The sequence below is a fragment of the Gadus chalcogrammus genome, chromosome 1 (assembly GCF_026213295.1).
Source record: "Gadus chalcogrammus isolate NIFS_2021 chromosome 1, NIFS_Gcha_1.0, whole genome shotgun sequence".
Lineage (NCBI taxonomy): Eukaryota > Metazoa > Chordata > Actinopteri > Gadiformes > Gadidae > Gadus > Gadus chalcogrammus.
Window position 1 is genome coordinate 1228668 of NC_079412.1, and position 13059 is coordinate 1241726.

The window sequence follows — 13059 nt, forward strand, 5'->3', positions numbered from 1 at the left end:
ATAGGTCAAGGAAATAAAGGATGATAATGAATTTGTGGTTTCACGTTGATACACCTCTATGAAGATATTTGAACTGATGTTTTATTCTGCATTTAAGAACTTCTATATTTTCAACGCTTGTCATCGGGGACTTTTTTTCAAATTTCCCATTGGTTTACATGAATTGTCGCTGTGATGGCCGAGAGGTTAAGGCTTTGGACTGGAAATCCAATGGGGTTTCCCCGCGCAGGTCCGAATCCTGCTCATAGCGAATCTTTTCAATGGAACCATTCCGTCCTCATTTGATTATCTCAAAGGAGAAATTTAAAGTTGTGGATTCATTCCTTTGCTTTTGAACCTCCGCTATGAAGATTGTTAAAACACTTGTTATACTGGGTATTGAGGACCGTCTTTGTTCACTGCATGTGATTGGGAAACTTTTGCCAATAAAATCTGGGTTTACACCAAAAATATGAATGTGTTATGAAGCGGTGTTTAAGGCATTAGACTCGAAAACTCAGTGGGAATAGCGAAAGCTCAAATACTTCACATATACCTGTCTGCTGAGATTTTTGACTAGATCAACCAATCGACAAGCCCGAGCGATTCTTAAAGGCCAATCCAACTTGACCAACAGATGTTCCCTTTGTTTCATTCATAAAGGTCTTATGATGAGAGAGGGGTGATGAATTTACATCCAAAATCCAACGGTTTCGATCCGAGCCGGTTCAAATTCTACCAGGGGCATATTATTAGAAGCTCATCCGGTTATGGAAAATTTGTCTTGTAAATTTGACAAACAAAAATGAAGTTTGAAGCTGGAAACAAATGTTTCAATGTGTAACAAGGGCCACTTTAATCTATCCCAGGTCCCTTGGAACTCTTTTTGTATAAATCGCCATTTGGGTATGTGTCTAATGAGCTGTGATGGCCGAGTGGTTAAGGCGTTGGACTTGAAATCCAATGGGTATTACCCGCGCAGGTTCAAATCCTGCTCACAGCGTTGTATGTTAATATTCCGTGTTCTAATCTTGCTCACAGCTATTAACTCTAAATCAATCAAAAAATTGTCATTTATATAGGTCAAGGAAATAAAGGATGATAATGAATTTGTGGTTTCACGTTGATACACCTCTATGAAGATGTTTGAACTGATGTTTTATTCTGCGTTTAAGAACTTTTATATTTTCAACGCTTGTCATCTGGGACTTTTTTTCAAATTTCCCATTGGTTGACATGGATTGACGCTGTGATGGCCGAGAGGTTAAGGCGTTGGACTCGAAATCCAGGGGGGTTTCCCCGCGCAGGTTCGAATCCTGCTCACAGCGAATCTTTTCAATTGAACCATTCCGTCCTCATTTGATTATCTCAAAGGAGAAATTTAAAGTTGTGGATTCAATCCTTTCCTTTTGAACCTCCGCTATGAAGATTGTTAAAACACTTGTTATACTGGGTATTGAGGACCGTCTTTGTTCACTGCATGTGATTGGGAAACTTTTGCCAATAAAATCTGGGTTTACACCAAAAATATGAATGTGTTATGAAGCAGTGTTTAAGGCATTAGACTCGAAAACTCAGTGGGAATAGCGAAAGCTCAAATACTTCACATATACCTGTCTGCTGAGATTTTTGACTAGATCAACCAATCGACAAGCCCGAGCAATTCTTAAAGGCCAATCCAACCTGACCAACAGATATTCCCTTTGTTTCATTCATAAAGGTCTTATGATGAGAGAGGGGTAATGAATTTACATCCAAAATCCAACGGTTTCGATCCGGGCCGGTTCAAATTCTACCAGGGGCATCTTATTAGAAACTAATCCGGTTATGGAAAATTTGTATCATATTTGCTTACGTCTTGTAAATTTGACGAACAAAACTGATGTTTGAAGCTGGAAACAGATGTTTCAATGAGTCACAAGGGCCACTTTAATCTATCCCAGGTCCCTTGGGACTCTTTTTGAATAAATTGCCATTTGGGTACTTGGCAATTATGCTGTGATGGCCGAGTGGTTAAGGCGTTGGACTTGAAATCCAATGGGTGTTACCCGCGTAGGTTCAAATCCTGCTCACAGCGTTGTATGTTAATACTCCGTGTTGAGTTTTGAGTTTCTTGACATGACATCTGCCCAAACTCGGTGGGTAAGAAGATGAAGTCGAAATCCAATGCTGTTATCGCTGAAAATTGGCACGTCAGCTGTCAACTCTAAATTTCATTTAATTAGGTCAAGGAAAGAAAGGATGATGATTAATTTGTGGTTTCAATTTGATATACCTCTATGAAGATGTTAGAGCTGATGTGTTCTTGTTTGTTTAAGAACTGCCATATTATCAACGCTTGTCCTCTGGGACCTTTTTAAAAATTTCCCATTGGTTTCTATTTATTGCCGCTGTGATGGCCGAGAGGTTAAGGTGTTGGACTCGAAATCCAATGGAGTTTCCCGGCGCAGGTTCAAATCCTGCTCACAGCGTTGTATGTCAATATTCCGTGTTCTAATCTTGCTCACAGCTATTAACTCTAAATCAATCAAAAAATTGTCATTTATATAGGTCAAGGAAATAAAGGATGATAATGAATTTGTGGTTTCACGTTGATACACCTCTATGAAGATATTTGAACTGATGTTTTATTCTGCATTTAAGAACTTCTATATTTTCAACGCTTGTCATCGGGGACTTTTTTTCAAATTTCCCATTGGTTTACATGAATTGTCGCTGTGATGGCCGAGAGGTTAAGGCTTTGGACTGGAAATCCAATGGGGTTTCCTCGCGCAGGTCCGAATCCTGCTCATAGCGATTCTTTTCAATGGAACCATTCCGTCCTCATTTGATTATCTCAAAGGAGAAATTTAAAGTTGTGGATTCATTCCTTTGCTTTTGAACCTCCGCTATGAAGATTGTTAAAACACTTGTTATACTGGGTATTGAGGACCGTCTTTGTTCACTGCATGTGATTGGGAAACTTTTGCCAATAAAATCTGGGTTTACACCAAAAATATGAATGTGTTATGAAGCGGTGTTTAAGGCATTAGACTCGAAAACTCAGTGGGAATAGCGAAAGCTCAAATACTTCACATATACCTGTCTGCTGAGATTTTTGACTAGATCAACCAATCGACAAGCCCGAGCGATTCTTAAAGGCCAATCCAACTTGACCAACAGATGTTCCCTTTGTTTCATTCATAAAGGTCTTATGATGAGAGAGGGGTGATGAATTTACATCCAAAATCCAACGGTTTCGATCCGAGCCGGTTCAAATTCTACCAGGGGCATATTATTAGAAGCTCATCCGGTTATGGAAAATTTGTCTTGTAAATTTGACAAACAAAAATGAAGTTTGAAGCTGGAAACAAATGTTTCAATGTGTAACAAGGGCCACTTTAATCTATCCCAGGTCCCTTGGAACTCTTTTTGTATAAATTGCCATTTGGGTACTGTGTCTAATGAGCTGTGATGGCCGAGTGGTTAAGGCGTTGGACTTGAAATCCAATGGGTATTACCCGCGCAGGTTCAAATCCTGCTCATAGTGTTGTATGTTAATATTCCGTTTTCTAATCTTGCTCACAGCTATTAACTCTAAATCAATCAAAAAATTGTCATTTATGTAGGTCAAGGAAATAAAGGATGATAATGAATTTGTGGTTTCACGTTGATACACCTCTATGAAGATGTTTGAACTGATGTTTTATTCTGCGTTTAAGAACTTTTATATTTTCAACGCTTGTCATCTGGGACTTTTTTTCAAATTTCCCATTGGTTGACATGGATTGACGCTGTGATGGCCGAGAGGTTAAGGCGTTGGACTCGAAATCCAGGGGGGTTTCCCCGCGCAGGTTCGAATCCTGCTCACAGCGAATCTTTTCAATTGAACCATTCCGTCCTCATTTGATTATCTCAAAGGAGAAATTTAAAGTTGTGGATTCAATCCTTTCCTTCTGAACCTCCGCTATGAAGATTGTTAAAACACTTGTTATACTGGGTATTGAGGACCGTCTTTGTTCACTGCATGTGATTGGGAAACTTTTGCCAATAAAATCTGGGTTTACACCAAAAATATGAATGTGTTATGAAGCGGTGTTTAAGGCATTAGACTCGAAAACTCAGTGGGAATAGCGAAAGCTCAAATACTTCACATATACCTGTCTGCTGAGATTTTTGACGAGATCAACCAATCGACAACCCCGAGCGATTCTTAAAGGCCAATCCAACTTGACCAACAGATGTTCCCTTTGTTTCATTCATAAAGGTCTTATGATGAGAGAGGGGTGATGAATTTACATCCAAAATCCAACGGTTTCGATCCGAGCCGGTTCAAATTCTACCAGGGGCATATTATTAGAAGCTCATCCGGTTATGGAAAATTTGTCTTGTAAATTTGACAAACAAAAATGAAGTTTGAAGCTGGAAACAAATGTTTCAATGTGTAACAAGGGCCACTTTAATCTATCCCAGGTCCCTTGGAACTCTTTTTGTATAAATTGCCATTTGGGTACTTGTCTAATGGGCTGTGATGGCCGAGTGGTTAAGGCGTTGGACTTGAAATCCAATGGGTATTACCCGCGCAGGTTCAAATCCTGCTCATAGTGTTGTATGTTAATATTCCGTTTTCTAATCTTGCTCACAGCTATTAACTCTAAATCAATCAAAAAATTGTCATTTATATAGGTCAAGGAAATAAAGGATGATAATGAATTTGTGGTTTCACGTTGATACACCTCTATGAAGATGTTTGAACTGATGTTTTATTCTGCGTTTAAGAACTTTTATATTTTCAACGCTTGTCATCTGGGACTTTTTTTCAAATTTCCCATTGGTTGACATGGATTGACGCTGTGATGGCCGAGAGGTTAAGGCGTTGGACTCGAAATCCAGGGGGGTTTCCCCGCGCAGGTTCGAATCCTGCTCACAGCGAATCTTTTCAATTGAACCATTCCGTCCTCATTTGATTATCTCAAAGGAGAAATTTAAAGTTGTGGATTCAATCCTTTCCTTCTGAACCTCCGCTATGAAGATTGTTAAAACACTTGTTATACTGGGTATTGAGGACCGTCTTTGTTCACTGCATGTGATTGGGAAACTTTTGCCAATAAAATCTGGGTTTACACCAAAAATATGAATGTGTTATGAAGCAGCGTTTAAGGCATTAGACTCGAAAACTCAGTGGGAATAGCGAAAGCTCAAATACTTCACATATACCTGTCTGCTGAGATTTTTGACTAGATCAACCAATCGACAAGCCCGAGCAATTCTTAAAGGCCAATCCAACCTGACCAACAGATATTCCCTTTGTTTCATTCATAAAGGTCTTATGATGAGAGAGGGGCAATGAATTTACATCCAAAATCCAACGGTTTCGATCCGGGCCGGTTCAAATTCTACCAGGGGCATCTTATTAGAAACTAATCCGGTTATGGAAAATTTGTATCATATTTGCTTACGTCTTGTAAATTTGACGAACAAAACTGATGTTTGAAGCTGGAAACAGATGTTTCAATGAGTCACAAGGGCCACTTTAATCTATCCCAGGTCCCTTGGGACTCTTTTTGAATAAATTGCCATTTGGGTACTTAGCAATTATGCTGTGATGGCTGAGTGGTTAAGGCGTTGGACTTGAAATCCAATGGGTGTTACCCGCGTAGGTTCAAATCCTGCTCACAGCGTTGTATGTTAATACTCCGTGTTGAGTTTTGAGTTTCTTGACATGACGTCTGCCCAAACTCGGTGGGTAAGAAGATGAAGTCGAAATCCAATGCTGTTATCGCTGAAAATTGTCACGTCAGCTGTCAACTCTAAATTTCATTTAATTAGGTCAAGGAAAGAAAGGATGATGATTAATTTGTGGTTTCAATTTGATATACCTCTATGAAGATGTTAGAGCTGATGTGTTCTTGTTTGTTTAAGAACTGCCATATTATCAACGCTTGTCCTCTGGGACCTTTTTTAAAATTTCCCATTGGTTTCTATTTATTGCCGCTGTGATGGCCGAGAGGTTAAGGTGTTGGACTCAAAATCCAATGGAGTTTCCCGGCGCAGGTTCAAATCCTGCTCACAGCGTTGTATGTCAATATTCCGTGTTCTAATCTTGCTCACAGCTATTAACTCTAAATCAATCAAAAAATTGTCATTTATGTAGGTCAAGGAAATAAAGGATGATAATGAATTTGTGGTTTCACGTTGATACACCTCTATGAAGATGTTTGAACTGATGTTTTATTCTGCGTTTAAGAACTTTTATATTTTCAACGCTTGTCATCTGGGACTTTTTTTCAAATTTCCCATTGGTTGACATGGATTGACGCTGTGATGGCCGAGAGGTTAAGGCGTTGGACTCGAAATCCAGGGGGGTTTCCCCGCGCAGGTTCGAATCCTGCTCACAGCGAATCTTTTCAATTGAACCATTCCGTCCTCATTTGATTATCTCAAAGGAGAAATTTAAAGTTGTGGATTCAATCCTTTCCTTCTGAACCTCCGCTATGAAGATTGTTAAAACACTTGTTATACTGGGTATTGAGGACCGTCTTTGTTCACTGCATGTGATTGGGAAACTTTTGCCAATAAAATCTGGGTTTACACCAAAAATATGAATGTGTTATGAAGCAGCGTTTAAGGCATTAGACTCGAAAACTCAGTGGGAATAGCGAAAGCTCAAATACTTCACATATACCTGTCTGCTGAGATTTTTGACTAGATCAACCAATCGACAACCCCGAGCGATTCTTAAAGGCCAATCCAACTTGACCAACAGATGTTCCCTTTGTTTCATTCATAAAGGTCTTATGATGAGAGAGGGGTGATGAATTTACATCCAAAATCCAACGGTTTCGATCCGAGCCGGTTCAAATTCTACCAGGGGCATATTATTAGAAGCTCATCCGGTTATGGAAAATTTGTCTTGTAAATTTGACAAACAAAAATGAAGTTTGAAGCTGGAAACAAATGTTTCAATGTGTAACAAGGGCCACTTTAATCTATCCCAGGTCCCTTGGAACTCTTTTTGTATAAATTGCCATTTGGGTACTTGTCTAATGAGCTGTGATGGCCGAGTGGTTAAGGCGTTGGACTTGAAATCCAATGGGTATTACCTGCGCAGGTTCAAATCCTGCTCATAGTGTTGTATGTTAATATTCCGTTTTCTAATCTTGCTCACAGCTATTAACTCTAAATCAATCAAAAAATTGTCATTTATGTAGGTCAAGGAAATAAAGGATGATAATGAATTTGTGGTTTCACGTTGATACACCTCTATGAAGATGTTTGAACTGATGTTTTATTCTGCGTTTAAGAACTTTTATATTTTCAACGCTTGTCATCTGGGACTTTTTTTCAAATTTCCCATTGGTTGACATGGATTGACGCTGTGATGGCCGAGAGGTTAAGGCGTTGGACTCGAAATCCAGGGGGGTTTCCCCGCGCAGGTTCGAATCCTGCTCACAGCGAATCTTTTCAATTGAACCATTCCGTCCTCATTTGATTATCTCAAAGGAGAAATTTAAAGTTGTGGATTCAATCCTTTCCTTTGAACCTCCGCTATGAAGATTGTTAAAACACTTGTTATACTGGGTATTGAGGACCGTCTTTGTTCACTGCATGTGATTGGGAAACTTTTGCCAATAAAATCTGGGTTTACACCAAAAATATGAATGTGTTATGAAGCGGTGTTTAAGGCATTAGACTCGAAAACTCAGTGGGAATAGCGAAAGCTCAAATACTTCACATATACCTGTCTGCTGAGATTTTTGACTAGATCAACCAATCGACAAGCCCGAGCGATTCTTAAAGGCCAATCCAACTTGACCAACAGATGTTCCCTTTGTTTCATTCATAAAGGTCTTATGATGAGAGAGGGGTGATGAATTTACATCCAAAATCCAACGGTTTCGATCCGAGCCGGTTCAAATTCTACCAGGGGCATATTATTAGAAGCTCATCCGGTTATGGAAAATTTGTCTTGTAAATTTGACAAACAAAAATGAAGTTTGAAGCTGGAAACAAATGTTTCAATGTGTAACAAGGGCCACTTTAATCTATCCCAGGTCCCTTGGAACTCTTTTTGTATAAATTGCCATTTGGGTACTTGTCTAATGAGCTGTGATGGCCGAGTGGTTAAGGCGTTGGACTTGAAATCCAATGGGTATTACCCGCGCAGGTTCAAATCCTGCTCATAGTGTTGTATGTTAATATTCCGTGTTCTAATCTTGCTCACAGCTATTAACTCTAAATCAATCAAAAAATTGTCATTTATATAGGTCAAGGAAATAAAGGATGATAATGAATTTGTGGTTTCACGTTGATACACCTCTATGAAGATGTTTGAACTGATGTTTTATTCTGCGTTTAAGAACTTTTATATTTTCAACGCTTGTCATCTGGGACTTTTTTTCAAATTTCCCATTGGTTGACATGGATTGACGCTGTGATGGCCGAGAGGTTAAGGCGTTGGACTCGAAATCCAGGGGGGTTTCCCCGCGCAGGTTCGAATCCTGCTCACAGCGAATCTTTTCAATTGAACCATTCCGTCCTCATTTGATTATCTCAAAGGAGAAATTTAAAGTTGTGGATTCAATCCTTTCCTTCTGAACCTCCGCTATGAAGATTGTTAAAACACTTGTTATACTGGGTATTGAGGACCGTCTTTGTTCACTGCATGTGATTGGGAAACTTTTGCCAATAAAATCTGGGTTTACACCAAAAATATGAATGTGTTATGAAGCAGTGTTTAAGGCATTAGACTCGAAAACTCAGTGGGAATAGCGAAAGCTCAAATACTTCACATATACCTGTCTGCTGAGATTTTTGACTAGATCAACCAATCGACAAGCCCGAGCAATTCTTAAAGGCCAATCCAACCTGACCAACAGATATTCCCTTTGTTTCATTCATAAAGGTCTTATGATGAGAGAGGGGTAATGAATTTACATCCAAAATCCAACGGTTTCGATCCGGGCCGGTTCAAATTCTACCAGGGGCATCTTATTAGAAACTAATCCGGTTATGGAAAATTTGTATCATATTTGCTTACGTCTTGTAAATTTGACGAACAAAACTGATGTTTGAAGCTGGAAACAGATGTTTCAATGAGTCACAAGGGCCACTTTAATCTATCCCAGGTCCCTTGGGACTCTTTTTGAATAAATTGCCATTTGGGTACTTGGCAATTATGCTGTGATGGCCGAGTGGTTAAGGCGTTGGACTTGAAATCCAATGGGTGTTACCCGCGTAGGTTCAAATCCTGCTCACAGCGTTGTATGTTAATACTCCGTGCTGAGTTTTGAGTTTCTTGACATGACATCTGCCCAAACTCGGTGGGTAAGAAGATGAAGTCGAAATCCAATGCTGTTATCGCTGAAAATTGTCACGTCAGCTGTCAACTCTAAATTTCATTTAATTAGGTCAAGGAAAGAAAGGATGATGATTAATTTGTGGTTTCAATTTGATATACCTCTATGAAGATGTTAGAGCTGATGTGTTCTTGTTTGTTTAAGAACTGCCATATTATCAACGCTTGTCCTCTGGGACCTTTTTTAAAATTTCCCATTGGTTTCTATTTATTGCCGCTGTGGTGGCCGAGAGGTTAAGGTGTTGGACTCGAAATCCAATGGAGTTTCCCGGAGCAGGTTCAAATCCTGCTCACAGCGTTGTATGTAAATATTCCGTGTTCTAATCTTGCTCACAGCTATTAACTCTAAATCAATCAAAAAATTGTCATTTATATAGGTCAAGGAAATAAAGGATGATAATGAATTTGTGGTTTCACGTTGATACACCTCTATGAAGATATTTGAACTGATGTTTTATTCTGCATTTAAGAACTTCTATATTTTCAACGCTTGTCATCGGGGACTTTTTTTAAAATTTCCCATTGGTTTAGATGAATTGTCGCTGTGATGGCCGAGAGGTTAAGGCTATGGACTGGTAATCCAATGGGGTTTCCCCGCGCAGGTCCGAATCCTGCTCATAGCGAATCTTTTCAATGGAACCATTCCGTCCTCATTTGATTATCTCAAAGGAGAAATTTAAAGTTGTGGATTCATTCCTTTGCTTTTGAACCTCCGCTATTGTGATGGAAAATCTACATGTTGTATTGTTTTGGTCTATGTATGAATTTAAGGTTTGTTGTTATTCTGTGTAATTTAATATAGGGCCTACGTTCTACTCCATGCGGGTCATTTAAAGTGTAAACCGTCAAGGGTTGAGTGATACATTTTTATTGCCTGCCTGTTCCTGTGTTTTCGTGTCTTGTAAATGACCCTCCATGCAATCCTTTGATGTATGGGCCTGCTCCTCTACCCCCTGGCTAGCGTCAACAAAGCCAGGGGTTTAGATGGCACGACCGCTGCCCCCTCCAATGGCATTCCCCACAGCTGCAGTTGTAAAGATAACCATCTGGTACACAAAGGCTTTTTGGGGGACACACCTCCTCCAGAGCCCAACTCTCAGTGGAATAAGAACTCATCGATTCAGACACTCGGTGGACTTCTCCCCAGCGTACCTTCAGAGAATGAAGTAACACGCAAAGAGAAGCTCCCATCTGGGGCCTCAGATTATTGTAATGTATGCCTGTTATGTTGTTTGTTGATGCATGTTGTGATGTTTCTTTGTTCATACTTTTAATACAAATATATGCGACCAGCAATTGCCTACAAGTATTTTGTGCTTTTTTGCATCTAAAGATCTCATCTGTCTCAGACGCAATATCTAATAGAGAAATTGACACGACAATTTGGGGGCTCGTCCGGGATATCTAACCTGAAGATCGATTCCTGGATGCCGGAGAGGTTTTAAGGCTTGGACTGGAAATCCAATGGGGTTTCCCCGCGCAGGTCCGAATCCTGCTCATAGCGAATCTTTTCAATGGACCATTCCGTCCTCCATTTGATTATCTCAAAGGAGGAAATTTAAAGTTGTGGATTCATTTCCCTTTGCTTTTGAAACCTCCGCTATGAAGATTGTTAAAACACTTGTTATACTGGGTATTGAGGACCGTCTTTGTTCACTGCATGTGATTGGGAAACTTTTGCCAATAAAATCTGGGTTTACACCAAAAATATGAATGTGTTATGAAGCGGTGTTTAAGGCATTAGACTCGAAAACTCAGTGGGAATAGCGAAAGCTCAAATACTTCACATATACCTGTCTGCTGAGATTTTTGACTAGATCAACCAATCGACAAGCCCGAGCGATTCTTAAAGGCCAATCCAACTTGACCAACAGATGTTCCCTTTGTTTCATTCATAAAGGTCTTATGATGAGAGAGGGGTGATGAATTTACATCCAAAATCCAACGGTTTCGATCCGAGCCGGTTCAAATTCTACCAGGGGCATATTATTAGAAGCTCATCCGGTTATGGAAAATTTGTCTTGTAAATTTGACAAACAAAAATGAAGTTTGAAGCTGGAAACAAATGTTTCAATGTGTAACAAGGGCCACTTTAATCTATCCCAGGTCCCTTGGAACTCTTTTTGTATAAATTGCCATTTGGGTATGTGTCTAATGAGCTGTGAAGGCCGAGTGGTTAAGGCGTTGGACTTGAAATCCAATGGGTATTACCCGCGCAGGTTCAAATCCTGCTCACAGCGTTGTATGTTAATATTCCGTGTTCTAATCTTGCTCACAGCTATTAACTCTAAATCAATCAAAAAATTGTCATTTATATAGGTCAAGGAAATAAAGGATGATAATGAATTTGTGGTTTCACGTTGATACACCTCTATGAAGATGTTTGAACTGATGTTTTATTCTGCGTTTAAGAACTTTTATATTTTCAACGCTTGTCATCTGGGACTTTTTTTCAAATTTCCCATTGGTTGACATGGATTGACGCTGTGATGGCCGAGAGGTTAAGGCGTTGGACTCGAAATCCAGGGGGGTTTCCCCGCGCAGGTTCGAATCCTGCTCACAGCGAATCTTTTCAATTGAACCATTCCGTCCTCATTTGATTATCTCAAAGGAGAAATTTAAAGTTGTGGATTCAATCCTTTCCTTTTGAACCTCCGCTATGAAGATTGTTAAAACACTTGTTATACTGGGTATTGAGGACCGTCTTTGTTCACTGCATGTGATTGGGAAACTTTTGCCAATAAAATCTGGGTTTACACCAAAAATATGAATGTGTTATGAAGCAGTGTTTAAGGCATTAGACTCGAAAACTCAGTGGGAATAGCGAAAGCTCAAATACTTCACATATACCTGTCTGCTGAGATTTTTGACTAGATCAACCAATCGACAAGCCCGAGCAATTCTTAAAGGCCAATCCAACCTGACCAACAAATATTCCCTTTCTTTCATTCATAAAGGTCTTATGATGAGAGAGGGGTAATGAATTTACATCCAAAATCCAACGGTTTCGATCCGGGCCGGTTGAAATTCTACCAGGGGCATCTTATTAGAAACTAATCCGGTTATGGAAAATTTGTATCATATTTGCTTACGTCTTGTAAATTTGACGAACAAAACTGATGTTTGAAGCTGGAAACAGATGTTTCAATGAGTCACAAGGGCCACTTTAATCTATCCCAGGTCCCTTGGGACTCTTTTTGAATAAATTGCCATTTGGGTACTTGGCAATTATGCTGTGGTGGCCGAGTGGTTAAGGCGTTGGACTTGAAATCCAATGGGTGTTACCCGCGTAGGTTTCAAATCCTGCTCACAGCGTTGTATGTTAATACTCCGTGTTGAGTTTTGAGTTTCTTGACATGACATCTGCCCAAACTCGGTGGGTAAGAAGATGAAGTCGAAATCCAATGCTGTTATCGCTGAAAATTGGCACGTCAGCTGTCAACTCTAAATTTCATTTAATTAGGTCAAGGAAAGAAAGGATGATGATTAATTTGTGCTTTCAATTTGATATACCTCTATGAAGATGTTAGAGCTGATGTGTTCTTGTTTGTTTAAGAACTGCCATATTATCAACGCTTGTCCTCTGGGACCTTTTTTAAAATTTCCCATTGGTTTTTATTTATTGCCGCTGTGGTGGCCGAGAGGTTAAGGTGTTGGACTCGAAATCCAATGGAGTTTCCCGGCGCAGGTTCAAATCCTGCTCACAGCGTTGTTTGTTAATATTCCGTGTTCTAATCTTGCTC

General features: G+C 39.7%; 24 non-coding genes across 24 annotated transcripts; all 24 read left to right on the forward strand.

Annotated features, from left to right (window-relative positions):
- The first annotated feature begins 168 nt into the window (after window positions 1-168).
- Window positions 169-250, forward strand: trnas-gga (transfer RNA serine (anticodon GGA)). The gene has a single exon. It is a non-coding gene; the product is annotated as a tRNA-Ser (tRNA).
- A 650-nt stretch (window positions 251-900) lies between these two features.
- Window positions 901-982, forward strand: trnas-uga (transfer RNA serine (anticodon UGA)). The gene has a single exon. It is a non-coding gene; the product is annotated as a tRNA-Ser (tRNA).
- Window positions 983-1225: 243 nt separating this feature from the next.
- Window positions 1226-1307, forward strand: trnas-cga (transfer RNA serine (anticodon CGA)). Its single transcript has one exon. It is a non-coding gene; the product is annotated as a tRNA-Ser (tRNA).
- Window positions 1308-1974: 667 nt separating this feature from the next.
- Window positions 1975-2056, forward strand: trnas-uga (transfer RNA serine (anticodon UGA)). The gene has a single exon. It is a non-coding gene; the product is annotated as a tRNA-Ser (tRNA).
- A 312-nt stretch (window positions 2057-2368) lies between these two features.
- Window positions 2369-2450, forward strand: trnas-cga (transfer RNA serine (anticodon CGA)). The gene has a single exon. It is a non-coding gene; the product is annotated as a tRNA-Ser (tRNA).
- Window positions 2451-2693: 243 nt separating this feature from the next.
- On the forward strand, window positions 2694-2775 carry trnas-gga (transfer RNA serine (anticodon GGA)). Its single transcript has one exon. It is a non-coding gene; the product is annotated as a tRNA-Ser (tRNA).
- A 651-nt stretch (window positions 2776-3426) lies between these two features.
- On the forward strand, window positions 3427-3508 carry trnas-uga (transfer RNA serine (anticodon UGA)). The gene has a single exon. It is a non-coding gene; the product is annotated as a tRNA-Ser (tRNA).
- Window positions 3509-3751: 243 nt separating this feature from the next.
- Window positions 3752-3833, forward strand: trnas-cga (transfer RNA serine (anticodon CGA)). Its single transcript has one exon. It is a non-coding gene; the product is annotated as a tRNA-Ser (tRNA).
- A 650-nt stretch (window positions 3834-4483) lies between these two features.
- Window positions 4484-4565, forward strand: trnas-uga (transfer RNA serine (anticodon UGA)). The gene has a single exon. It is a non-coding gene; the product is annotated as a tRNA-Ser (tRNA).
- Window positions 4566-4808: 243 nt separating this feature from the next.
- Window positions 4809-4890, forward strand: trnas-cga (transfer RNA serine (anticodon CGA)). The gene has a single exon. It is a non-coding gene; the product is annotated as a tRNA-Ser (tRNA).
- A 667-nt stretch (window positions 4891-5557) lies between these two features.
- On the forward strand, window positions 5558-5639 carry trnas-uga (transfer RNA serine (anticodon UGA)). Its single transcript has one exon. It is a non-coding gene; the product is annotated as a tRNA-Ser (tRNA).
- Window positions 5640-5951: 312 nt separating this feature from the next.
- trnal-caa (transfer RNA leucine (anticodon CAA)) lies at window positions 5952-6033 on the forward strand. Its single transcript has one exon. It is a non-coding gene; the product is annotated as a tRNA-Leu (tRNA).
- Window positions 6034-6276: 243 nt separating this feature from the next.
- On the forward strand, window positions 6277-6358 carry trnas-cga (transfer RNA serine (anticodon CGA)). Its single transcript has one exon. It is a non-coding gene; the product is annotated as a tRNA-Ser (tRNA).
- Window positions 6359-7008: 650 nt separating this feature from the next.
- trnas-uga (transfer RNA serine (anticodon UGA)) lies at window positions 7009-7090 on the forward strand. The gene has a single exon. It is a non-coding gene; the product is annotated as a tRNA-Ser (tRNA).
- A 243-nt stretch (window positions 7091-7333) lies between these two features.
- trnas-cga (transfer RNA serine (anticodon CGA)) lies at window positions 7334-7415 on the forward strand. Its single transcript has one exon. It is a non-coding gene; the product is annotated as a tRNA-Ser (tRNA).
- Window positions 7416-8064: 649 nt separating this feature from the next.
- On the forward strand, window positions 8065-8146 carry trnas-uga (transfer RNA serine (anticodon UGA)). The gene has a single exon. It is a non-coding gene; the product is annotated as a tRNA-Ser (tRNA).
- A 243-nt stretch (window positions 8147-8389) lies between these two features.
- On the forward strand, window positions 8390-8471 carry trnas-cga (transfer RNA serine (anticodon CGA)). Its single transcript has one exon. It is a non-coding gene; the product is annotated as a tRNA-Ser (tRNA).
- A 667-nt stretch (window positions 8472-9138) lies between these two features.
- trnas-uga (transfer RNA serine (anticodon UGA)) lies at window positions 9139-9220 on the forward strand. Its single transcript has one exon. It is a non-coding gene; the product is annotated as a tRNA-Ser (tRNA).
- A 312-nt stretch (window positions 9221-9532) lies between these two features.
- Window positions 9533-9614, forward strand: trnas-cga (transfer RNA serine (anticodon CGA)). Its single transcript has one exon. It is a non-coding gene; the product is annotated as a tRNA-Ser (tRNA).
- A 243-nt stretch (window positions 9615-9857) lies between these two features.
- Window positions 9858-9939, forward strand: trnat-ggu (transfer RNA threonine (anticodon GGU)). The gene has a single exon. It is a non-coding gene; the product is annotated as a tRNA-Thr (tRNA).
- Window positions 9940-11474: 1535 nt separating this feature from the next.
- On the forward strand, window positions 11475-11556 carry trnas-uga (transfer RNA serine (anticodon UGA)). The gene has a single exon. It is a non-coding gene; the product is annotated as a tRNA-Ser (tRNA).
- Window positions 11557-11799: 243 nt separating this feature from the next.
- On the forward strand, window positions 11800-11881 carry trnas-cga (transfer RNA serine (anticodon CGA)). The gene has a single exon. It is a non-coding gene; the product is annotated as a tRNA-Ser (tRNA).
- A 667-nt stretch (window positions 11882-12548) lies between these two features.
- On the forward strand, window positions 12549-12631 carry trnas-uga (transfer RNA serine (anticodon UGA)). Its single transcript has one exon. It is a non-coding gene; the product is annotated as a tRNA-Ser (tRNA).
- A 312-nt stretch (window positions 12632-12943) lies between these two features.
- Window positions 12944-13025, forward strand: trnas-cga (transfer RNA serine (anticodon CGA)). The gene has a single exon. It is a non-coding gene; the product is annotated as a tRNA-Ser (tRNA).
- Window positions 13026-13059: the final 34 nt, after the last annotated feature.